At 35.0% G+C, this 26,968-nt stretch overlaps 1 long non-coding RNA gene across 2 annotated transcripts in view; it reads right to left on the reverse strand.

The window, feature by feature from the left end:
- Positions 1-26,968, reverse strand: part of LOC103100892 (uncharacterized) — a 78,912-nt gene that overhangs the window by 35,746 nt on the left and 16,198 nt on the right. The window contains exons 2-3 of one of the 2 annotated variants that reach the window (XR_008915606.1): positions 13,004-13,068; positions 2,401-2,541 (exon numbers count right to left, since the gene is read on the reverse strand). This is a non-coding gene — a long non-coding RNA (uncharacterized LOC103100892). Of the gene's footprint in view, positions 1-2,163; positions 2,542-13,003; positions 13,069-26,968 lie in introns of those variants that run through there. The other variant, XR_459108.2, reaches the window with a different exon arrangement.

Genomic DNA, 26,968 nt, shown 5'->3' on the forward strand with positions numbered 1-26,968 from the left:
GTTGGAAATAAATAGAAATGTACCTGATCGAAGACTTTGCTTCCAAGAAGGTTGCCCTCTCCCAGCTCACTGCTTCCCTTAGTACCCTAAGGACTCAGTTTATACTACAATCATATTTATTTTTTCCATTGTTTGGTAAATATTCTCCATTGTCTGGATTGGGTTCCAGTTCCCCAACTAGATCCACTTTTTTTTTTTAAATCCAAATACAGGGTTATGTTCCTTGTATGCACTCTGAAAACGTTTTTCAGTTATTTCAGTTGTCTCTAACTCTTCATGGCCCCATTTTTTTTTTTGAGGGGGTAAAGATATTAGAGTGGTTTGCAGTTTCCTTTTCCATCCAGCTCATTTTACAGATGATGAAACCAAGGCAAACAGGATTAAGTGACTTGCGTAGGTTCACATATCTGATAAGTATCTGAGGTTCCATTTGAATTCAGATTTTCCTGACCATAGGCTTGGTGTTTTATGTCTTGTGCCACCTGAAAATGTTAGTTCTAGGTTATTTCAGATGTTCACTTCTAGACAAGTATGAGGTAATAAAAAGCAAATAAAAGAGTTTTTCCTTAAATCGGGAGGGGGGGGGGGAACAAAGGTAAAGAGAAATGAAGTGATATGCCCAGAGTTAGTCAAAAAGTCTGGAGTGAAGCCAAATCTAACGCCTGAGAAACCAATTCAAGTTATTTCCATTTCCCTACTTACCCTGGTCAGTTTTAGCATTTGGAAGAAGAGGGAATTTGGTAATTGGCTTTTTGTAAGATGTCAGAAAGTTTCTCCTTCAATCCTATGAGAAAATAATCAATCAATAAGCATTTATTAAACACCTTTTATGTGCCACGTATGTTGCTAAATGCTAGGGATTCAAAGAAAGGTAAAGGACAGTCCCTGCCCTCAAAGAGTTTCCATTCCTATAGTAAAGTCATCACCTAAAAGAAAAAAATAGCTACATATAAGACCCATACAGGCATAATAAGGAAACCTCAGTCAGTTCCTTTCCAACCCTCCTGGGAACTAACCTGTTGATGTTGTGGAGCCACCTGTACTTAGTTGTACAGCTGGTATATCAGGAACAGGCTGGAAAATATCCCTTAACAGTCTGTCTCTGAGATGCAAACATAGCCCTGGTACCTTAAGTTTCACGATGGGTAAAAACAGCAAGTCCCCAAAGGCATATCTGTGGAGACACAGCTACTACCTGATAATTGTAGAGAAGAATAGAACTGGCAAATTGTGTCTTATTAACAAGTGATCTGGAGGGTTTAGACATGGCCAAGGGCTTATTTCCATTGTAGTACTTGTGACTAGCAGAGAAAGCTAAAGCAATTCCATTTTGTCTTCAGTTTTCTCTTGCACCTGACCCTATTTGGATTGCAGCTCCCACCTTGTTTGTGACCTTCCTTACTGCTGAGACATCAAGGACAGCCCTATCTTATTAGGGTGAGTTTATAAGAGATGGCTAACATGAAGGAGAGCCTTCCCTGTTTCTGCCTTCCAATAACAGGCTTGTCTAATCAAAGGATACTATATCCCATATTCCTGCCCTGAGAGGCCTTGACAATAGCCTTATCTGTTATGGAGGGTTTAGGGGGATGAGTTCTGATTTGGACATATTGAGATGACTTTAGAACACACATTTGGAAATGTACAATAGGAAGAAGTGATGTAAAACTCAGAAAAAAGACTTTCTGAATGTATAGTTTTGAAAGTCATTGATTCATAATGGACCCAGAGTTAGAAGGGATTTCAGAAGCCATCTAGTCCAACTTTCTCTCTCTCTCTCTCTACCTCTCCCTCCCTCCCTCCCTCCCTCTCCCCGCCCCCCCCTCAACAAAAGACAAAAAATATGAAGCCTAGAGAAGTTAAGGGACTTGCCCCAAGGTCACACAAATAAACATCAGATGCAATATTTGATTTTCTGACTTGAGTTGAATCATCTTTCCCTGTTTTCAATATCACCTAGCTCACAGTGACCTTGCCCACAAAAGGTGTTCAATAAATATCTGTTGAGTGAATGAATGAATGAAAGAACATGGACCCTGTGATCCCATGCTTTGTTGTGTTACTCATAGGCAATACTAGCTTCATAGCTTGAAAAAGGGATGAAACTGTGGAAAAAGAAATAGATTTAGAGTTGGAGAACCTAGATTCAAATTTTGGCTCAGCTCCTTATCTTTTATTATCCCTTCTATATTAATAACTTATATTATCTTGAATAAATCATTTTAGTTTTCTGCTCTTTTTTATGTCCTTTTAAACTCTAAGAGTCTTGGGAAGCTAGTAGTAGAATGAGTGGATCAGCACTCCAAGAACAGCTTATGTCCTATTTGGAAGCAATATGGTTAATTATTTCTCCTAGGGTCCTGAGCATTGGCCAAAATTCCAGTTTATCTAGATACAAACTTGTCTGGTCCAAAGTCTAGAAGAAGGAAGATTTCTTCACAGCAGCCATTTCAGATTCCTGGAGGGTTCAGAAGGTGTGCAGAGTACTTGAGCTCAATGTTTATTTCTGTGCTTGGAAAGCCCAGGGTGAAGAAGTTTGCTCTAGAGAATACAAGCTATAATTAGATAATTTTCTTAGAACTTTATAGCAAGAAGGGACATTTAAGATTATCTAGTTCAGCCCTGTCCTTTTTTTTAATTATTAATTTTTAAATTTTTATTTTTATTATCATGTAAAACATACTTCCATATTGGTCATTACTGTAAGAGCACACTCATTCAAAACCAAAACCCCCAAATAAAATCCTAAGTGGTTGTGAAAGATAGTATGCTTTGATCCACATCCATTCAACTTCAACAGTTCTTTCTCTGGGGGTGAATAGCATTCCCTGACATAAATCTTTTAGGATTATCCCAGATCATTTCATTGCTGAGAGTAGCCAAGTTCTCACAGTTGATCATCATACCATATTGTTATTATTATGTACAATGTTTTACCAGTTCTGCTTATTTCACTCTATATCAATTCATTCAGATCTTTTCAGCTTTTCCTGAAACCATTGTGCTTATCATTTCTTATAGCTCCATAGCATTCCCTCACCACTATATACCACAATTTGTTCAGCCATTCTCCAATTGATAGACATTCTCTCAATGACCAAATCTTTGCCACCACAAAGAGAGCTGCTATAAATATTTTATATGAATAGGTGCTTTCCCTTCTTTTATTATCTCTGAAGTCCTATGTAAAATTTTAAAATTATATCTAAAATAAAAAATTATATTTTATTTTAGGAAGTTTATTAAAATGATCATTAGAAATCAAGGAATAAAGAGTTTACAAAATAGAAAACCACATGCCCGTGGCTGGTTAGCCATTTTCAAAATTCCCACTCACCACCATCACTGCTGTATCATGCCCAAAAAGAGGGCATGGGAGGAGTTACCACCAGTTAAATACCAATAACATGATCCTGTCATGATGGAGATGCAGGAGAGACTATAAGGAATTTTGGGAAATATTAAGGACTTCTGGGGAATGAAGTCAAAGGTTCAAAATCTCCATTTATACATTCCCCCTGAGAGTCAAGGAAGACTAGTTTCTCTGATGGGTCTTGTAAACATACCAACTTTGAAATTTCAATAATTTGAGGATAAGAGGGAAAGAGGACAAAACCAAGAATTGCTAGGTGCATTGACAAAAAGCCAGTTAGGGGGCAGTCCTCTTTGGCATAAGGTATACATCCAAAACAAATGCATTCAACCCCACACAATTCAAATCACCACATCCCAAAGTTCACTCTGTATCTCCCGGTGCAGCTTGTGGTCTGTAGAGGCATCTTCATGGCGCCTTCTCTAAAGAGTTCATTTTCTGGATTCAGGGGAGGTAGCATATTTCTTAACCTAAAATTACTCTCAAAAAGAATTTAAACTTTGCAATTTAAAATAATAATAATTATACACTTGTGATTTTATTGGTAAGGAAGTTGAGACCCAGAGAGGTTTTACAGTATCCTTAGTAGTCAGATAGTACACTGAATCAGGAGAGAAACATTCCTCATTCTTTGAGTCCAATCATTTCCTGAAACACCCATCCAAATCTCCCACAAGGTCAAAGAGCCAGAGACCTAAAAGACCTTAGAAGTTTATCTAATCCAACCCCTCATTTTACAGATCTATTTGTTTATTTATTAACTTTCTTTGTATCTCCAGAGCTTAGCACTGTGTCTGGCATGTTGTGGGCATTTAATAAATACTCATTGACTTGACTTGCTGAGTTCCTTCCAGAATCTCCATTTTGAAGAAGGGCCCAAGCCAACCATCAATCACTCATTTCTCTGTTGGCTCTATTTCTGACTCTCTGGACTTTGCCACCATCCTCAGATGCCTTCTCACCCTGAATCATCCTCTATCCCTGTGCCCCATTGGAAATTCTTTCATATTTTGAAGAGGAACTCAGGTCAGCCATCCTTGACTTAAAAAAATTAAGGACCAGAGAAATAAAATGATTTGTTCAAGTTCATACAGCTGGGGCATGATAGAAAAGGAATGTGATAACTCCAAGGATCTCATGATAGAAAATGCTATCTACTGCCACAGAAGAAACTGATAGAGTCTGAATGCAGATTGATACATACCATTTTTCATTTTATTTCCTTCATGAGTTTTCCTTGTATATGTGATTTGTTTCTTCTTTCACAACATGACAAATATGGAAATTTGAATTGTGTGACAGCACATGTATATTCTGTATCAGAAAGCTTGCCATCTCAGGAAGGGGAGAAGGGAGGAAGGGAAAGAGAGAATTTGAATCTCAAAATGCCAGAAAACAAATGTTAAATATTTTCTCTATGAGTAATTGGGAAACAAATACAATAAAATATAAGATGTTTTTTTTTTAAAAAGGATCTGAACCCATATTTCCTGGGTGGAAACTCAGTACTCTTTCCACTAGATCATTTGCCTGTCTCAAGATTCAAGGTGTTTTCAGATATTTCTTTTCCTAGAATTTGATGGGTATTTTTTCAATAAAGGTATTTATTACCCCTATTTGTATAGGATGGAAGTAGAAGAATAAAGGATCCAGCCCTGACTGTAGAGAAATCCTCTCCTTTCTCCCCAGCTCCTCCCTTCTGATTCCTTGGCACAATTGCAGTTTTTCAGGGAGCTCCCTCTTGGAGCAATATGCCACTGGCATGCTGGCAGTATCCTGAAGAGCAAAGAACGGATCTGAGTATAAGAAAAATTGAGAGAAAGTGATGTCATAGTGGTTAACAAAGCATTCTCTCCCACCACAGATGGGTGGGGAAGCCTGTGGCATTCCCTCTCTGCAACTGACTGCCTGAGAAATGGAGATGCCTCTTTGGCTGCCTGGCTGGCATACTTAGAGAACATTTCATTTTTCCCTGTCCAGGACCATGATCATTTCATTTTGCTCAAGTCTTGTTCTTCTGATCAAGAGGTAAACAGCCAACATCATGTTACCTAGCTCCTGGCCTTCAGGGACTATCATATCCATGTTCTGGTACATGAATTGGAAAATTTGACTGAATATAGGCTCTGCTTTTCTTCCTCAGAAGAACTTTTTCCTCAGAAACTTTCTCTCAACAACAACAACAATAATAAAGATTAAATAAATTATTTTATTATTTTTACAGTTAAAATTATCTCAAGAGACTGAATTTTTGGTAAGAATATTAATTTATTGAATATATCCATTTATTTGTTAGGACAGCCTCATAACCAGTAACAAGATATAGATCCCCATGGTTGTCTCTAATGATCAGAGATGACCCAAAAGCTGGGTCAAGAAGTTTTAATAAATAAGAGCTTTAGGAACTCATTATTCAGCCCCTTCTTTCAACATACCAAGACATCTTTAATTGGCAAATAGCTAATTAAGAAGTGATCTAATCAAACCATTTGCTCCTCCCCATTTCCATATGGGACAGCTGAGCCATTTGTCACATACTCAGAAGAAAAACCCTTGTCTCTTTCATTTAGTAACTAAATTCTGTTAAAAAGGAAGACATTTCTAGGGATTCCTAAGAACAAAGAAAATGCAAACAGACAGTAATTCCCCAATATAGGTATACACAGTAATTCTCATTAATATGATATAAGAATTATTGTAGTATTTGAAAAATAGTCTCACAATATATGTAACCACATATAAATGATTAAATAAAAAAGTAATATTTATATAGCAATTTAAGTTTTGTAAAGTACTTTTCAAGTAATATCTCATTTGATCCTCATAAGACCCTTGGGAGTTAGGTGCTATTATTATCCCCATTTGACTGATGAGGAAATTGGGCCAGAAGTTAAACTGAGGCATAGTGTCTGAGGCAGGATTTTAACTCAGATCCTCCTGATTCCAGATCGAATACTATATCCATTATGCCACTTAGCTGCCTATGTCCGACATATGCCATATTAATAATTAGTATAAAACTGTACTAGCTTCTTATTTTTCAAATACAGGACACCAGAAACCTAAAGCAAACAAGAGAGCTCACAATAAGAACCCAGACCCAGAGAAACATGCAAATAACAATCTAAATTTTATTACCAGCCATCCCAAGGAAATGAATTAACCCTCTTTCCCCCACTTTTCTAGGGCTCTTCTCTGTATCTATTTATTCTTACTTTGATTACTTAATCTTAAACTGTTTACTTCTATCAAGTGATATACCTTTCATACTTTAGGTTTATGGTTTTAGAATTGGAAAAGACCTTAGAGATCATCTATTTCAATCACTTTATTTTATATTTGAAGAAACTGATGACCAGAGAAGTTAAGTGATTTAGATTTTAGTGCTTTAGAAGTCATCAACTTTTTTCAATTGATAAATGATCATAGCATATGAGCAGTCAGTTTTCAGATGAAGAAATCAAAGCTGTCTATAGTCATATGAAAAAATGTTCTAAATCTATTTTTGATTAGAGAAATGCAAATTAAAATAGTTCTGAGGTATCCCTTCACGCTTACCAGATTAGCTAATATGACAGAAAAGGAAAATGATAAATGTTGGAGGGGATGTGGGAAAATTGGCACACTAATACACTAATGGTGGAGCTGTGAACTGATAGAATCATTTCTGGAGAGAAATTTGGAACCATGCCCAAAGGGCTATAAAACTGTTCGTATCCTTTGATCCAGCAATACCACTACTAGATCTGTATACCAAAGAGATTTTAAAAGATGGAAAAGGATCTATTTATACAAAAATATTCATAGTAGCTTTTTTTGTGGTGACAAAACCCTGGAAATCAAGGGGATTTCCATCAATTGGGGAATGGATAAACAAGTTGTGGCATATGATCATTACAGAATACTATTGTGCTATTAAAAAATGATAGGTGGCAATTAGGTGGTTCAAGGGCTAGAGAGTCAGGCTTAGAGATGGGAGGTGCTGGGTTCAAATTTGATCTCAGACAATTCCTAGCTATGTGACCCTGGCCAATTCACTTAACCCCCACTGCCTAGCCCTTACTGCTCTTCTGCCTTGGAACCAATACATAGTATCATTGTATTACATATTAATAGTATTGATTCTAAGATAGAAGGTAAGGGTTTTTAAAAAAAAGAAATTATGGACAGGATAATTTCAAGAAAACCTAGAAAGCTCTGTGATCTGAGATGCAAAATGAAATGAGCAGAACCAGGAGAAGAGTATTATTGTACAATGATCAACTATGAATGACTTTGCTTTTATTAATGATACAGGGATCCAAGACAACTCCAAAAGACTCATGATGAAAAATGCCATCCATCTCCAGAGAAAGAACTGTTGAAATCTTAATGCAGAAATTGAAGCATACCATTTTTTCACTTTATTTTCTTCAAGAGTTTTTTTTAAGAGAGATATCTTCTTTCATAATATAATGAATATGGAAATAAATATTACATGTGCCTTAAGGAATGATGAATGGGATGATTTAGAGAAACTTGGAAAGACTTATATGAACTGAGGCAAAGTGAAGTGAGCAAAACCAGGAGAACAATAAATCCAGTAACAAATATTATATGATGGTCAACTGTGAAGGACTACCCCATTATCAGTAAGACAAGTCTCCAAGATAACACGAGAGACTCATGATGGAATTGCTCCCCACAGTCAAAGAAGGAACTGTTGGAGTTTGGGTATAGATCAAAGGATGCCATCTTCCATTATACTTCCTTCATGAGATTTCTACTGTTTGTGTAACATGTGTCTTCATCATGACATAAACAATATGGAAATATATATTACATGAAAGTATAGATATAACTTGTATCAAACTATTCACACCCTGGTGGGGGGGGAGGAAGGGGAAAAAATCCGAGTTTTTAAATATCAAAAATTATTTCTACATGTAACTGAAGAAATAAGAAAAAATTGGGGGAAATGATAGTAATATGTAATTGAAAATCTGTTACCCTAAAAAAGAACTATATTTCCTGGGAGCTCACTGACTTCCTGTCATTCCGTACTTCCTGTAGACAAAGGACATTATCGAGTGGGTGAGACTCTTGAGATTCTTTTTGGCATGTCAGCAGTGAGAATGGTGGCGTGGTGAGGTGGGAGTCTAAATTGGCTGATCAGCCATGAGCACGTGATCTTTATTTTGTATCCTCTTTATTCTTTGATTTCTAATGATCATTTAATAAATCCTTTAAAATATGGTGTTTTTTTATTGAGAATTAATTTTAATTTTTACAGTACAAGTATAACCTATATCAAATTGCTTATGGCCTCAGGTATAGGTGAAGGGAGGAAGGGAAAGAATTTGGAACTCAAAATGTGAGAAAACAAATGTTAAAAATTGCTCCTATATGTAATTGGGGGGGGGGGCGATTACTGAAAAAGAAGTCATGAACTTGAACCCCAGCTTGTTCAAAGTCACACAGCTAATGTGAGGTGGAGGTAGGACTCAAGCCCAGAGCTTCTTCCTCTGAATCTAAACTATTTCATGGCACCATGCTGCCTTAAGCTCTTACTGAAATGTTTACCCACCTAAGCTATTTGGGCAAATTGCTGGCTGACTGTTCTCCTATATTTGCTTGTAGGGAGCCTGTGGGCATAGATTTAGAATGTGTTACAGAGGCATTAATTTTATTCAGTGTAAATGATACAAATGTAAGAAGCAGCAGAAGGAAAACCCCCAGCAGACTTGGGTCACCTATGTGAATGGCTCTTTTATGTTCACTTATTCCTGGTATATATTCATAGCATTAGCCCTTTTTGAATATGGTGAATAAAGCAATGAGAAAGAGTTAATGCAACCAGGCAAATTAACCTTGGCCAGATTCCAGACCCAAAGCATCACAGGACCTTAAATCACCAATGGAAGAGACAATGCACTTGATTATGATTTCTTTACATTGCTGTAATTTGATGCCACCTGGGCCATGGCCATTCTTTTTTTTTTTTATTTATTTGAAATTTTTTATTTAATTAATTTAGAATATTTTTTCCATGGTTACATGATTCATGTTCTTTCCCTCCCCTCTCCCCCCCCCCACCCTCTGTAGCCAATGAGCAACTCCACTGGGTTTTACAGGGCATGACCATTCTGCTCCTGAGCAGTGTGGGAAGAATTAGTGAACCTCCTGTCCACCAAATTGGGACTGGTCATGTTGGATTGGGCAGACAGGTTTAGGATTCAGATAACTCAAAGCCAGGGTCACTGAGCAAACAGGAGGAGCAAATGAAGATTGAACACCACCCAGCTCTCCTCAATTCTAGTTTAGAGACCTGGACCAAAATAGATGAGTTTGTGAATATAGTCGAGAAGGCCCTCATTTTCCTCTTGGCATTTTGGCCTCTGTTAGAATTTCAGTCACCACATGTCTGACTTCCAAATGTCACATTGACCTGAAGTCCATTTTTCCTAGTTTCACTTTATTCATATCCTCTACTCTTATGATCTGCTTCTATTAAAAATATTCCTTATTTAAGAACACCAACCCCTCCTCTTCCAGAGCATTCCAAAGCCAAGAAGTCATCTGTAATTAGGATTCCAGACATGCAAGTTCAAAACTTCTAGGATCTCTAGCCTCTGAAATCCAAATTCAGGCAGTATCCCCAGAATACCAGGGATTCTGTTGGTATAGCCAGGGTGGCTAGGGAATGTTCTCTATTTAGTCAGATTAAGTCTCATTTTCTCTCTCTCTCTCTCTCTCTCTCTCTTCTCTCTCTCTCTCTCTCTCTCTCTCTCTCTCTCTCTCTCTCTCTCTCTCTCTCTCTCTCTCTCTCTCTCTCCTTCCTACTCTTCCTCTCTCCTTGACCAAATCAAACAGTTAGATCAGATGATCTTTGAGATTCCACTAAATTTCTTTATCTAGCTAAATAGAACTTGGTACTTGCCTCCTGGTTTCTATTATTTTTCTATTATATATTTCTATCATTCTCCAATATCTATTATTAATCTGGTTATGACCAATGGCAATCAGCACTGTTAGCAGCTAGAAATTCACCTAAGTCTAAGAAAATTGGTGATCCTTGACACATAGGCAAGCTTTTCATTAAAAAGACAATGAGACTTAATTTGTTGGTCTAAAGCTTCAATCATACATTGGAAGGGATCATTATAACTAGCTAGTTTCTCTGCTATACTTCAGTCCTCATCTCCAACTGGACATCCTATAGGAATCTAGAATTATTATCTTCCTCCCTGCTTTTCTTTTAAAGGAGTTACAATCCTTCTAGTTATCCAAGTCACCAAGCTCAGCAGCATCCTTCATTCTCCCTTCTTACAACCATATATCCATCCAATCAATGGCAAGTCTTTACCTCCACATTATCTCTCAATTCTATCTCTTCTTCCTATTCTCATGACCACCACTCCAGTTCAGGTCCTCATCATTTCTTCCCTGGATTACTGCAAGAGTCTACTAATTAGACTCTAAATCACTCTTGGTTAGAGAAATACAAGTTAAAACAACTTTGAGGTACCATCTGACCCCTATAAGATTGGCCAATAAGACAATATGGAAGTAAGTTTTGCATGATAATACATGTATAAGCTAGATCAAATTACTTACCATTTCTGGGAGGGGAGAGGAATAGCAGAAGGGAGACAATTTGAACCTCATAATTTGAGGAAAATATATCTTGAAAATTGTTATTACATGTAATTGGATAAATAAAAAATATTTAAAAAAAATTTAAGTACTCTGTGCCTATAGACCTTGTATAAACTAAACAAAAAAAAAAAGCTGAATAATAATCAAACACAAGCCACTGAGCATTTTGTACTAGGGCAAGCAATTGCTACTACTCCCAATGGGAGTGATTATTTCTCTCTGGGTCAGCTTGGCCCCTAACCTTCAATAGACTAGCCTGGAGTGTGTGTGTGTATGTTATTGTATTACAGGAGAGGTCTGCATACAGTAGTGTACTTGTTAGTGAGTTATCTGGTTATTGTGTTGGTATAGTTGAACCAGAAGTGTACTTATAAACATTTAACAATCAGCTCTTGAGGGGAAAAAAGGACCTACTACATATTTTTAAGCTTAAGCTGCATTATTAACATTTTCCTCACCATTTTCTTAATTCTAGACAATAAAAAAATATACAACTTAACAATTGGCTAGAGCTGGTTAGAGCTGGCTCTAGAATATCCCTTGTTGAAGCTCATTTTATAATCTTTCTAAAAGTGTGATCTGTCTATGATCATAAAGAACAGTTTTTATACTGAGTAATGACACACTGTGTACTTTGCTACTATTTTTTTTAAACCTTTACTTTCTATCTTAGTAATAACTCTAAGACAGAAATACAAGGGTTAGGTAGGACTAAGTGACTTGCCCAAGGTCACATAGCTAAAAAGTGTTTGAGGTCCAATTTGAACTCATGTCCTCAAAACTTCAGGCTTGGCTCTCTAGCTACTGTACCACCTAGCTGCCCCTATTTTTCTTTTAAAAAAAAAAAAGTATGAGCAGTTTAAGGATGCAAGTAACTTGAATTTCTTCCTTTGAAAATCTAAGCTATGATCTCACCAGCCTTTCTCTCCCCATGGAAATGTCTTTTATCCTTTTCTAGCCAAGTTGGAGGAAAGGAGAAAAGAAATATCTTTTGTGTTTATGTGCAAGCTGCTTGTTGCGTTTGTTATCAGAAGAAGCTAGACTGCTGACAGAAGAGTTAGAGTCTCTCACAAAAATATGTATTTTAGCAGCCCTGGTGTTTTGAGTTCGCCATGATAAATTTAGAATGCTCCCGTCATCAGTGTGCTAGGCCACTGAGTAAATAGCTACTTATACAGTCATTTCCAACTCAACATGGAAAGAGGCTATAATTGCATATATCAGGAAATGATATACTGAAGCACTTTTCTGAAATAACATGCTATTTGACCCAATATTTTCCAGAATGCAAATGCTTCTTTGATCTCTGAGGCAAGCAGCCCTGACACCACTGTGAGTTCAAAATCATATAAAGATGCCTGATTAATACAAAGGAATAAACCTTCAGATCCTAGGAGTCAGGTCTGGGTGAGATCCACAGGTCATGGCTAGGATGGCAATTTAGAAACATGGATGAAGACATCCGGATAAAGATTTCCCTATATTCTGTAGGAGTTTAGAACAGCTTGCAGACAGGTTCAAAATCTATAGACCCATGGGTTAGGTTTTTGTTTTATGGGTTTTTAATTTAATTAATTTAATTAAAATTTTAAAATCTATTCTCATTTAAACCTAATCTCTCATTCCTTCTGGAGTCAGCCCATCTCTTATGAAACACTCACTCATCCATCACAAGGGTAGGCAGAGAGTAACTTTTCAATAAAAATTTAAGTATATAATCTTGTAACTGTCAGAGTCAACAGTAACTCCTGAGGTCCTTGAAATGTTAAGGTTTTAAATTATGCTGTTCTGCTAATCGCCCTGACTATAATTTACCATAAAATATTCCTCCCTCTTCTTACTGCTCACTCTATCACTAGGCTAAGACTATGTACGATATTTGTACATTAGATTAGACTGTGAGTTACTCTAGGGCCATCTTTTGCTTTCTTTGTATCCCCAGTGCTTAGTACAATGCCTGACACTGACATTAAGTATCTGGTAGGTACTTACTAGATGTTTATTCACTGATTCCTTGTATTCTGTGTCCCTCCTGAAACAGAACTTTCCTTGGAATTCTACAGGAAAAAAAAGAAAAAAATCAAATCTTTAGAGAAGGAAAGGTTCATTTTATATACTATTTTACATATATTTTATATATCAAGGCTGGCGTTTAAAACCCTCTGCAAAATGATTCCAAGCTAAAGATTCAATTTTTGCTCTCCCTGCTCCTCAATGTCTGCCGCTCCCACCTACTGGATTAGTGTTCCCTGCATCCACCATGTGCCTCTGAATCAAGGAATTTTAAGCTCTTCATGTTGTAGACCACTTTCATAAAGTAAAAACATAAGATTACATAATATAATAATTGTAAGATTACAACATAAACCAATTACATGGAAATACTTTTTATCAAGACATTTTAAAAAGTTCAACTTAATTAATTAATTAATTAAACTTAATTTTAAAAAGTTCACAGATCCCATGTTAAAACTCCTATTATATACTTTTGCTCAGCCTTGTCTCCCCACCCCAAATACCCTCCTTTTTTGTTTCTCCTTATCTAAATGCTATAGTTTCTTTGTCATATCAAGTCATAATTGCCTATAAAGGATTATTTGATAATTCTGGCTTTTGCTGCTCCTAAGCCACCATCTTGACTCCTCAATAAACAGTAAGCTACTTGATAATTTTGGGCCAAACCATGTTGATGTTTTACCTCCTGCCCTCTAGTCTTCTCTTCTCCAGATTAAACATTTCCCAGGACATCTGACTATCTACATATATTTTGACACCTTTCTCCTTATCTCCATTTCTTAGAATTTCTGTTTTCCTTCAAGATTCAGCTCAAGGACTTCCTTCCTAAGAAGACTTTCCTGGTCTCCTCAGTTGCTAATTCTTTGCCACTCAAAGTTGCCTTTATGATTCTTTTGCTTGTATCTTGTATATTTGCATGATGTCTCCTCTAATAGAAACTAAACTCTTTCACAGTAGGAAGCTTTTCATTGTTTTTACTGAATCTGGGTACCTACCAAATTTCCTGACACATAGTAGAGGCTTACCAAATGTCTGATCTGATTGATTTTTGAGATAGTTTTGAACTGATCATTGTTGTTTAAAGTTTATTTTTCCAATAAAAGCATTGATTCTTTGAAATGGGGGACTTAATTACTCCTCCCTATCTGGTATACCTTTCCTCTTCCTCTCTGCCTTTTGAGACTGCTCATCCTTCAAAGCCCACCTCAGCTTTTACCTCCTCTGGGAAACCTTTCCCAGCTATTTTAACCTGAAGTGATTCCTCTCTCCTTTGAATTCTTACACCATTTGTCATTTGTATCACTCATTCACCCATAACTATAGACTGTTTTGTGCTAGTTCCATTTTCACATGAATTCCATATCACTCCAATGGGATAGTAGGCATCCTGAGAATAAATATTGTATTAAACCTCTGTATCTTCTACAGTACCTTGTAAAATACAAAGGTAGGTAGTGCAGTAGGTAAAAGAATTGACTTTGGGGTAGAAAACAAATGAGTTCAAATCTAGCCTCAGGCACTCCCCTTACTGTGCAGTCCTAAGAAAGTCACTTAATCTCTGCTTGTCTTGATTTCTTCAATTATAAAATGAGGCTAAAAAAATCACCTACTCTCAGAGTTGCTGTGAGGATAAAAATGAGATAATATTTGTAGAGTGCTTGGTAAACCCTAAAACACTATGTAAATACTAGCAAAGGTACATTTTTGTTGTTCACTTGTTTCAGTCATGTCAGACTCCACATGAACCCATTTGGAGCGTTTTCTGTTAGTTCTTAACTAATAATTAAATTTAGAAACTCTTCTCCTGTATGCCCAGTCTTAGTAGTTATCAAGTTAGCCCTTATTTCTTCTTCCAGGGCCAGAATTCACAATCCATCTATTATCTTCACCATTGAGGCTAGCTTTAGAACTGGGCAAAAAACCATATTCTACTTGATATGGTTGTTTTAAGCTTCTTAAATGACCTTATGTTTATTTTTCTATTTATTTCTCACTGTTCTTCCAGTAGAATGCAAGCTCCCTGAGGACAAGGACTGTTTGCTGTGTTTTGTCTTTGTATCTCTAGTGATTACTAGTAGAATCATAAACACAAAGTGAAGCTTTATAAATGTTTTTTTTTTAATGAATTGAATTGAAATCCCATCCACTACCCTGAGGGGGCAGAACAGGCAGAACAGTATTGAAGAAAGCTATGATCCACAGAGGTGATCTGAATCATTTGCTTCCCCTATCCCCAAATCAGAGTTTCAGCTCCGATATGCTCTAAGAATGATGGGACCTTGCATAGTGTGTGCAAGGGTAGAGTATGACAGCTGAATTGACAGTTACTGTGTGGATAGGTTGAAAAATTAAGATCTCAAGCAGAAAATAAAAAACCTCTGCTGATTGATATATTAGTTGATCTATCTATCTATCTATCTATCTATCTATCTATCTATCTATCTATCTATGTGTCCATCCATCTATTGTCTATTTCTATATCCATATGTCTGTCTTATCTATTATCTCCTTATCTATCTACCTATCATCTCTCTAAATATCTATCTAAACATCTATCTACATCTATTTATCTATTGGTCTCTATCTACCTATCTATCTATCTATCTATCTATCTATCTATCTATCACCTATCTATCTGTCTACCAACCTGCCTACCTACTTATCTACCTATCATCTATTTATATATCTATCCATCCATCCATCTATCTATCTATCTATCTATCTATCTATCTATCTATCTATCTATCTATGTGTCTATCTGTAATTAATTAGAATATTGAACCCTAGAGACTACATTTCCCACAATCCCCTTTTCCCTTTCATGTATATGTGTCATTACATTGATTTCTGCATGGGCGTGTGCAGAACTGAAACTAAATATGAAATCAAAGTAATGATTCACATACATGAAAGGGAAAGGGGAATTGTGGGAAATGTCATCTCTAGGGTTCAAGATTCTAATTCATTACATTCCCCTCCATGATCCTTTGGGAGACCAATCTCCCCAATGGATCATGAAAACATAATTAATATAACTCGAACTAGAGGTATATACAAATATTATAGTTTTTAAAGGGAAATTACAATAATTTGGGATAAGAGGAAAATAAAAAAGAAAAGAAACAAAACCAATAATAGGTGCATTGACAAAACCCAATTAGGAGGCAGTCCCCTTTGGCATAAGAGTGTACATTCAAAACAAAAACATTTAACCTCCCCCCAAGTTCAAATTTGCCATATCTCAAAGTTCACTCTGGATCTTCTGGTACAGTGTGTGGTCTCTGCAGGCATCTTCACAGCACCTTCTAGATTCTGGGAGGTGTCTCTTCTTCTAAATTAGGCTCAAATCCAAATCAAAGTTCACAACAATAGCAACAGTCCCCCTGTGAGGAAAATAATAATACACATCCATCTGTCTATTGTCTATCTATCTCTATCTATCTATCTATCTATCTATCTATCTATCTATCTATCTATCTATCATCTCTTTCTTTAAATATCTATCTAAGCATCTATCTATCTATCTGTCTATATCTATCTCTTATAAAAGTCTGTTATTCAAAATATATGCACGAGTAAAATCCTTTTCTCAATGGAATAAATGGCCAAGTAGGTGAGCATTTTTCAAGAGGAAATAAACCATAAAAAATTACTTGCAAATTGTTCAAACTCTTTATTCATCAGAGAAATGAAAAAAATATAATCCCTAAATTTGAGGTACTACCTTATATCCATCAAATGGACAAATTTTTGAAAAACAATCAAAATTGGTGTTTTCAGGACTCTGGGAGAACAGGTACATTTGTTACATTATTAGTTGGGCTGTGAATCCTTTCAGAGTTTATTTATTATTGTTGTGGTTTTGCAGAGCAGTTTGGCAATATATTAAATGTTATAAAATTAACTCTACTTTTTAATTCAGTGAACCCACTATTCCCAAATTTTTATATTTGTTTTGTATTTATTCTGTCTGTGTTTATATACATACATGTTGTCCCCACCAATAAAATGTAAACTCCTTAAGAGCAGGAATTTATTCCATGTTTTGTCTTTGTATCCCGAACACCTAGCATAATATTTAACACATAGTGGGTGTTTAATAAATGCTTACTGGCTGATTGATGTTATTAAAATGACAAAAATATGCACAGCTGCTTTATCTAGAATGGGGGAAAAGTATAAGCAATGTATACATCCAACAAGTGGTGAACAGTTAAAAAATGTGATGCCATATTAACTTATTGAAGAATCTTAAATAGTGACTTTTAAGATGTACAATTTTTTGACCTTTGTAAGGTAAGATAGAAAAAAATTTTTATTATACAACCTTAAATACTATATTTTAAGACATAATATAATGTACCATTTTAAGACAGGAGTTCTTAATCTGGTCTCTGAGAATGTCTTTCTTTTTCTTTTCTTTTACATTTTGTTAGCTAGATTTCAATATAATTGGTTTCCTTTGTAATCTGTATATTTTACTTTATTCATTTAAAAACATTATTCTGAGAAGTCATAGACTTGACTAGACTATCAAAAGAGTCTTTGACACAACAAGGTTAAGAATTGCTGATCTAAGGGAATGCTTTTGTAGTACTAAAAGTAAAAAATATGAGAAATACAAAGATTCATGGAGATAGCTATATTAAGTGACATAAAAGCAAAGAAATCAGAATTGGAATAACATATTCACTTATTATGGCTACATAAAAATAGCAGTCATCAAATTATATAAGCCCATAGTGATAAAGGAGATCAAAAGCAAGTAAACAGTCACTATTATAGTATTTTGTGAAAGTTTATATTTTAAAATGTAAATAGTTTGGGAGATCATTCCTACTTTTGTTTGTATTTGTTGAGGCTATTATTCAGATTATAATAAATATAACTTTGAAATTTTCAAAGTACCTTACAAATATGCTCATTTTGTCCTCATAATAACCCATGGTACTTAGGTGATATTATTTACCTGTTACTATTGTTATAGCTGACTATAACAAATAAAATTTGTTTGTTTATTAAATTACATTTATTTTATTAATTGTTATTAATTATTAAACATTATTTATTAATTTTAATTTATAAGATAATTATTTTATTAAATAATAAAGAAAAGGCAAAAAGAGAACCAGAAATTAAAGGAGACAAAGTTTATTTTTCCCCCTTTTATTTATTTGTTATTTTGAAATACCCAGTTAGCTCCCTCCTTCTGTCTCTTCCCCTCATTAGAGAAGGTATCATTTGACAAAAAGATATATGTATATATAGTACTTAAAAAGGTAAAGTAAGGCAAAAAAAGGTAAAGAAAGGCAAAGTAAAAAAATTAGGAGAATAGTAATTTCTAATATATCACTTTATTAAGATTTGTAGAGTACTTTACAAACATTATCTCATTTAAGCTTCCAAGAACTTTGTGAGTTAGGTGCTATTATCATTCCCATTTTACAGATAGATGAGGAAACCTAATGTAGACAGAGCTTAAGGGTCTTGCCCAGCTAGTATGTATCTGAATTGGGATTTGACAAAAGGCCTTCCTGAGTGTAGCTTTAATACTCTATCCACTGTGCCACTTAGCTCTCTCATAGAAAAGTAAAGATTTGGTGAGTTTGTGAAGTATGGAGAGTTCATCCTAAAATATCCACAATCTAGGAACATGTAGCTGTCAGCTCACTGGCTTTGTGGATAGAGAGCCAGGAAAACACTCTCATGACTTCAAATCTGACCTCAGAAACTTACTGTGCTTCTGTTTCCTCCTCTGTAAAAATAAGCTGGAGAAGGAAAGGGCAAACCATTCCAATATCTCTAAAAAAAGAAAGAAAGAAAAATAGAAAAACCAGCAAAAAAAAAACAACCCACCAAAGGGCAACTAGTTAACTCAGTGTATAGAAAGCCAAGCCTGGAGATGCAAGAACTTGGATTCAAATCTGGTCACAGACACTTCCTATCTATGTGACCCTGGATAAGTCACTTAACACCCATTGCCGAGCCCTTACTGCTCCTCTCCCTTGGAACTAATACTTAATATTGATTCCAAGATGGAAGGTAAAGGTTTAAAAAACAAAGAAACCCAAATGTGGTCATGAAGAGTTGGACATAATTGAAATGACTGAATAATAACATAAATTCCTAAAAAAAAAAAAAAACTGGCCCTCTTCCCTATCTAACCTCAATCTTAGTCAGTCTACTTACCATGAGTTCCTTGAGAACAGAACCATTTTTACCTCTCTTTGTATTTCCATTGCCTGACACATAGTAGGTGCTTAATGATACTCATTGACTGACATTCACATTCTATAAAGTGCTTTACATATATCATCTCATTTGATCATCACAGCCATCCTGTGGAGTATTATAAGCATTGTCATTATGTTTTTTATCGTACTACTGGCCTGGCCTGGCTCCATCCTCAAAGGATGCTCAGTGTACTCTGCCAAACCAACATAGCAAAGCCTGATATGTCTGCTTCTGGAAATGAAGGATTGTGGGGACATAATCACCCCCCCCCCATCCCCAATCAATACCTACCACAGCAACACCTGGCAGGACACCAGAACTTTTTGTCTTCTCAACAAAAAGAAAAAACAAAGCTAATTGATGTTAATTGGTTAAATGATGTGGAGGCACCTATCACATACAAATTACTTTGGAGAAAACACAGTGGAGCAGATTCAAGTCAATAACATTATAAAGACACCTTCAACACCTTAGAGATGCTCCTAGAACCATTCAGGAGACATGTAGCCTTGCTCTTGGCTCCAACTTGTCCCACTTGAGAGTGGGAGTTGGGAGAAAGACCTTCAAAAATTATAAAGACAGTTTTGTTATTTTTTTGCTCATTTTATTTTTTAAGGGAAATGAGACTCAGTAGCTTGCCAAAGGTCTCATTTTCCTTAAGTATAAAATGAGACTAGATCCCAAGTCTTCTAATTGGAAATCCATTGCTTTTTCTATCATACAATGTTGCCTCTAACCTTTCTATCAATCTGGTGTTGCCCTTACATGTAGTTCCTCTTATTCTAACAGCCATTGATCTAAACTTGGATGCCAATGACTGCCTCCTCTCAATCCTAAAATCAATTCTTCCTTGATTTCCTGGCTTGAAAACAGTTGTCCAGTTACATATCCCATCAAGTTCCCATTTTCATATTAACAGTGCTTATAAGTGCATATAAGCTTTTCATCCATTTATAGAGCTTAGAGAAACTGGAAAATACCAGACATAATGAACCATCTTTCCAGCTGCCAGCTCCATTTCCTTTCCTTTTTTTTTTCAAACTTAATCAGTGTTGTTAATGCTTTATACATTGCTTTCCCAAGTTTAGATAATAAACAAACCAATAAACCAAGCCCTAATATATTTCATTGGATGATTTCTGAAGTGTAAATGTTCACACTGAAATTTAATAATCAGTTCTTGCAAGTCATGTGAGCTAGCTCCAGTACGCCCCTGGTTTTACATGTGTTCTCTTTGAAAAATTATTTATTTATGGAAATATATTTTGCATGATTATGCATGTATAACCCAGGTCAAATTGCTTGCCATCTCAGAAAGGGGAAGAAGGAGGGAGATAATTTGGATCTTATAATTTCAAAAAATGTATGTTGAAAATTGGTATTACATGTAATTAGGAAAGTAAGATATTGACATTTTAAAAAATCTTTATTTTTAACATTTTTTTCTTTTTAAAATTTGATTTTCAAATGCTCTCTCTTTCCTTCCCACCTTCCCCCATCTGCTGAGAAAACAAACAACATGGTATCAATTAAACATGTGAAATCATGTAAAACATATATTTGTATTAGCTATGCCCCCTAAAATGCAAAAAAGTGTGAGAATTATATTCCAATTTGAAATCAGAGTTCATCAGTTCTCTTTCTGAAGGAAGATGGCATTTTAAAATCATGAGTCCTTTGGATTTGCTTTGGATCATTGTATTGATCAGAGCAGCCAAGTTTTTCACAGTTGATCATCATTGCAATATTGCTGATACTTTCACAATGATTTCCCAATTCTTCTCATTTCACTTGTGTCAGTTCATATAGGTTTTACCATGGTTTTCTGAAACCACCTCTCTCATCATTTTTAACACCCAAATACCACCCACCAGAATCATATTCCACAACTTGTTTATCTGCTTCCTAACTATTGAGAATCCCCTCAATTTCCAATTCTTGCCACCACAAAAAGAACTGCTATAAATATTTTTGGACAAATAGGTCATTTTTCCTTATATCTTATCTTTTTGGGATACAGATCTAGTAGTAGTGTTGCTGGGTGAAGGGGTATGCATAGCTTTGTGGCCCTTTGAGTCTGGTTCTTTATTGTTCTCCATAATAGTTTTATCAGTTCCCAGTTTTACCAGCAGTGTATTAGTGTCTTAGTTTTCTCACATCCCCTCCAATATATATAATTTTCTTTTTTGCCATATTAGTCAATCTGATAGGTGTGAGGTGGCATCTAAGAATTGTTTTAATTTGCATTTTTCTAATTAATAAGTAATTTTATACACTGCTGTTAGAGTTGTGAATTGGTTCAACCATTCTGGAAGGCAATTTGAAACTATGATGAAAGAGATAATGTGAGATTTAAATAGTGAAGCCCACAAACTGTAGTGAGTTAAAATGGTGGAAGATTTAAATTGTGATAGATATAAGAGAGGGTGAGTAAATTTGACCGCAGAAAATATGTTTCACTACAGTGTCTTGGTTTTTAAATCAAATATAAGGTGGTCGCCAGGGAAATATTCCCAATTATTCAAAATACCCAAGTCAACTGGGTTTTATAGAGATTTTAATTAATACAAATGTGGAATTAAAGAAAAGAGAGAAAGAGAGAAAAAGGAAGTAAGTATGAAGGGCCTTAAGCCAACATGGCCTAGACCTGAGTCTTAAAAGAGAGAGATCAGTCAGTCAGTCTTTTAACACTCACCACAAGGTCTGCCTAAGCAAGGATTCTAGTGACACCAGGCCAGCATCATCTCAGCTGCTTTCACCAGCTCCCTCCTCCATCTGAATGTTTCAGAATCAGTCCTTCCTCAATCTGAATGTTTCAGAATGACCTCCTCAATCTGAATGTTTCAGAATGACCTCCTCAATTTGAATGTTTCAGAATGAACTCCAGCTCTTCTCTGAGCTCTTATTTTTAAGGACAAAATCTCCTATGTCACCTCCCCTAAGTTCTTCCATCTACCAATCACTGTAGATGTTTCCAAAAGACAGCCCATTTTGGATTCACAGCTGAGTAGATGAATCTCTTTAGTAAGTCAGAAAAAAAATGCTGCTGTGTCGACTAATTTCATTAAGAGAAAACCTCTGAGTAAGTTTTCAACTTTTAGGTCTAAGTAGTTTACAAGTTGCCCCACCTTTATAGGCACCTAGCATCCCATTGTATCAATTCCAAAAACAGGCATGGCTCAAAGAACTCCTTTCCTTTATAAGTATGGTTTTCAAGTACTTTCATTGTTTAGCAAGGAGTTTTCTGCCCTAAAGCAGTCTTAAGTAGGGGTGGAGTAGGGATACTCCCATAGCAAGGAGTTTTCACATTCAAGTAGAGTTCTCACTATCTGGTAGGGAATTATTTCAAGTAGGGAATTGGAGGATTCCTCAATGTGGAGTAAAATTTTTAACATTCATAAGTCTGTGAAATTTTAAGGTTACAATAATAAGGGAAAAGACTTGTATAGAAATATTTATAACTGTGGTGGCAAAAAATTGGAAAATGAGGGAGTGTCCATCAATTGGGGAATGGTTAAAGCAAATTGTGGTATCTGATGGTGATGGAATATTATTGTGCTGAAAGGAATGATGAACTGGAAGAATTCCATGTGAACTGGAAAGACCTCCAGGAATTGATGCAGAGTGAAAGGAGCAGAACCAGGAGAACATTGTACACAGAGACTGATACATTATGGCACAATTGAATCTAATGGACTTTTCTACTTGCAGGAATGCAACGTCCCAAGACAATTCTGAGGGACTTATAAGAAAGAACGCTATCCACATCCAGAGAAAGAACTGTAGGAGCAGAAACGCAGAAGAAAAACATATGATTGATCATGTAGTTCAATGTGGATATGATTAGGGTTTTTATGTTAAAAGATCACTCTACTGCAAATAAGAATAACATGGAAATAGGTTTTGAATAATGATACATGTATAACTCAATGGAATTGCTTTTCAGCTCTGGGAGGAAGGGAACAGCAAGGGGGGGGGGATCATGAATCATATAACCATGGGGAAAAAATCTAAATTAAAAAAAAAATTAAAGTAAGTGATTTCGAGCAATTTAAAATATAATTACGGATAGTTTTAATTTTTCCTCTAAGAACTGCCTGTTCATATCCTTTGACCATTTTTCAATTGGAGAATGCTTTGTCATTTTCAGTATATTGGCTTGGCCTATCCATGAGCAATTAATGTTTTAATTAGTGTTTTTCCAATTGTTTAGGTTTGACTTTCTGTGAAAAGTGTTTTGTAATTGTGTATATATAGTTGCTGGGTTTGTTTTGGTAGGTATAACCTCTGGTATTTTATATAATCCAGAATTATTTTGAATGGAATTTTCTTTCCTACTTCTTGCTATTTAATTTTGTTGGTAGTAAAAGAAATGCTAATGATTTACGTGGGTTTATTTTGTATCCTTCAACTGCTGAAGTTATTAATTATTTCTATTAGTTTTTTAGTTGATTCTCTAGGTAAACCTTGTATCATTTGCAAAGAGTGGTAACTTGTTTTCTTTATTGCGTATTCTAATTCCTTCAATCTCCTTTCCTCCTTGTAGCAATCTAGCAAGCATTTCTAGTATAATGTTAAATCAGAGTGGTGATAATGGGCATCCTTGCTTTGTCTCTGATCCTATTGGGAAGGATTTTAGTTTATCTCCATTATAGCTAATGCTGGATAATTATTTTCTTTTTTCTTTTTTTAAAATTTTATTTAATTGGTCAATTTAGAACATTATTCCTCTGGTACAAGAATCATATTCTTTCCCTCCCCTCCCCCACCCCTTCCTGTAATTTGCAATTCCACTGGGTTTTACATGTGTCTTTGGTCAAAAACTTTTTTCATGTTGCTGATGTTTACACTAGGATTTGGAGTCTACATTACCAATCATATCCCTATCAACCCATGTAATCAAGCAATTGTTTTTCTTCTGGATGATCATTTTAGATAGATACCATTTATAATTTTGAGCAAGGTTCCATTTATTCCAATGTTTTCTAATATTTTTATAAGGAATGCCTGGCCCTTATTTTAACTCTGTGTCTTTCTGTTTCATGTGTATCTCTTGTAAATAACATATTGTTGGATTCTGGTTAAACTCATCCCATTCATATTTACAATTATGATCACTAATTGTACATTTTCCTCCATGCTATTTCATTCTATTTATCCTTCTCTCTCTTTTTTTCCTGTCCCTCCTCAAAGGTTTGTTTTGCTCCTGACTCACTTCATCCATCCCCTCTTTCACTATCCCCCCTTCCCCTTTTCTTTTATTTCCTTCTCCTTCTATTTCTATATTCAGTAAGTCTATACTCAACTAAATGTATATTTATATTATTCCTCTGAACCAATCCAATGAAAGTAAGGTTCAAGAATTGCTCACCCTCCTATTTCTCCTTCCACTATAAAAGCTCTTCTTTGCATATCACTTTTATGTGAGAAAAATATTTCCATTCTATTTCACTCTTCCTTCTCCTCTCAATGCATCCCTCTTCATCACTCCTACATTTTTTAGATCATTCCAGCGTAATTAACTTAACTTTCATGCCCTGTCTATATAGGCTCCTTCTACCTGCTCTGACGATGATAAAGTTCTTAGGAGTTGCATATATCATTTTGCCAAATAGAAAAACAATCACTTTAACTATATTGAGTACCTTATGATCACTGTTTCATATTTACCTTTTAATGCTTCTTGAGTCTTACATTTGAATGTCATATTTTCTATTCAACTCTGAACTTTTCGTTAGAAATGCTTGAAAGTCCTCTATTGCATTAAATATCCATTTTTTTCTCTTGAAGGATTACAAAGTATTCAATTTTACTGAGAAGGTGCTTCTTTGTTGTAATCCTTTGATTTCCAGAATATCATTCTAAAGCCCTTCAGTCCTTTACTATGGAAGCTGCTAAATCTTTTCATTATAATTTTAAATTCGTTTATTTTTTGTTACATTAAAATTCCCAGACAACTTCTTTCATCCCTTCCTCTCTTCCATTCATAGAGAAGGTATCATTTGACAAAAAGATATATGTATATATAAAACTATGCCTTACTTGTTTCTATTTATCAATTTTTTCTCTGTAGTTGGACATTCACAAGTCATTCTTCAAACACTATTTCTGTTGCTGTATATATTCTCTTGATTCTATTTGTTTTACTCTTCATAATTTTCTCTAGGTCTTTTTCTAAAATTAACTTGTCCATCATTTTTTATGATGCGATAGTGTTCCATCACAATCATGTATCACAATTTGTTTAGTTATTCTCCAATTGATAAGCATTTCCTTAATTTCCAGATCTTTTCCATCTCAGAGAGCTGCTATACATATTTTAGAATATATGGGTATCTTTCCTTTTTCCCTGATCATCTTCGGATAACCAAATAGTGATATCACTAGGTCAAAAGGTATATGCACTATTATAATTTGGGCATAATTCCAGATTGTTCTCCAAAATAGTTGGATCATTTCACAATTCCACCAACACTGAATTAGTGTCCCCATTTTTCTACATTCCCTCCAACATTTGTCATTTTACCCTCTTATCATTTTAGTCAGCCTGATAGGTGTGAGATGATACCTCAGAGTTCTTTCAATTTGCATCTCTCTAATCAATAATGATTTAGAATATTTTTTTCAAATGGTGACATATAGCCTTGATTTCTTCACCCCAAAATTACCTTCATATCTTTTGACAATTTATCAATTGGGGAATGGCTTATATTCTTATAAAATTGACAATGTTCTCTTTGTATTTTAGAAATGAGACCAAGAAACTTTCTATAAAATTCTCCCCCTCCCTTCTCCAATTTACTGCTCCCTTTCTAATCTTGATTATATCAGCTTTATTTGTTTAAAAAAAACTTTCTCATTTAATGTATTCAAAATTATCTAATTTATACTTCACAATGTTTGAATCTTTTGTTTATTCATAAATTCTTCTCCTAGCCATAAATCTGATGCATAATATATTTTGTTCTTCTAATTTACTTATGATTTCTTTTTATGCCTCTCATGTATCCATCAGTTTTCTGATAGACTGCTTTCCAGTTTTCTCAACATTTTTTACCAAATGGGGATTTTTTTAATCTTGAAAGCTATTCTAATGATCTGCTTTTCTATTTCTTTACCTGTACCAGATACTTTTGATAATTAAATTTGGTACTACTAGACCTCCTTCCTTTATGTTTTTTCATTAATTCCTTTAATATTTTTGACCTTTTGTTTTTCCAAATGAATTTTATTATTGTTGTTGTTGTTGTTTCTAGTTCAATAAAATAATTTTTCATAATTTAATTGGGATAGCATTTAGGTAGGATTATAATTTTAATTGTATTGGCTTTGTCCACCCATGAACAAATACTATTTATCTAATTATTTAAATCTGACTTTATTTGTATAAAATGTGTTTTACAATTATGCTCATGGTTTTGTTTTGTTAGATATACTCCTAGGAATTTTATTCTGTTTATGGTTATTTTAAATGGGTTATCTCTTACTATTCTTGCATGAGTTTGTTGGTGATATATAGAAATGCTGTTGATATATGTGGGTTGAAGCTATGCAATCTTGTGAGATCTTGATTGTGTATCAATGATATTTAAATTGTTTATTTTTGGTTACTTACAACATTTTCTCCTTGACCTAAGAGCTCTTGATTTGGGCTATAATAATCTTGGGAGTTTTCATTTTGGTATCTCTTTTAGTAGATTCTTTTAA

This window comes from Monodelphis domestica, chromosome 1, assembly GCF_027887165.1.
Source record: "Monodelphis domestica isolate mMonDom1 chromosome 1, mMonDom1.pri, whole genome shotgun sequence".
Taxonomy (NCBI): Eukaryota; Metazoa; Chordata; class Mammalia; order Didelphimorphia; family Didelphidae; genus Monodelphis; species Monodelphis domestica.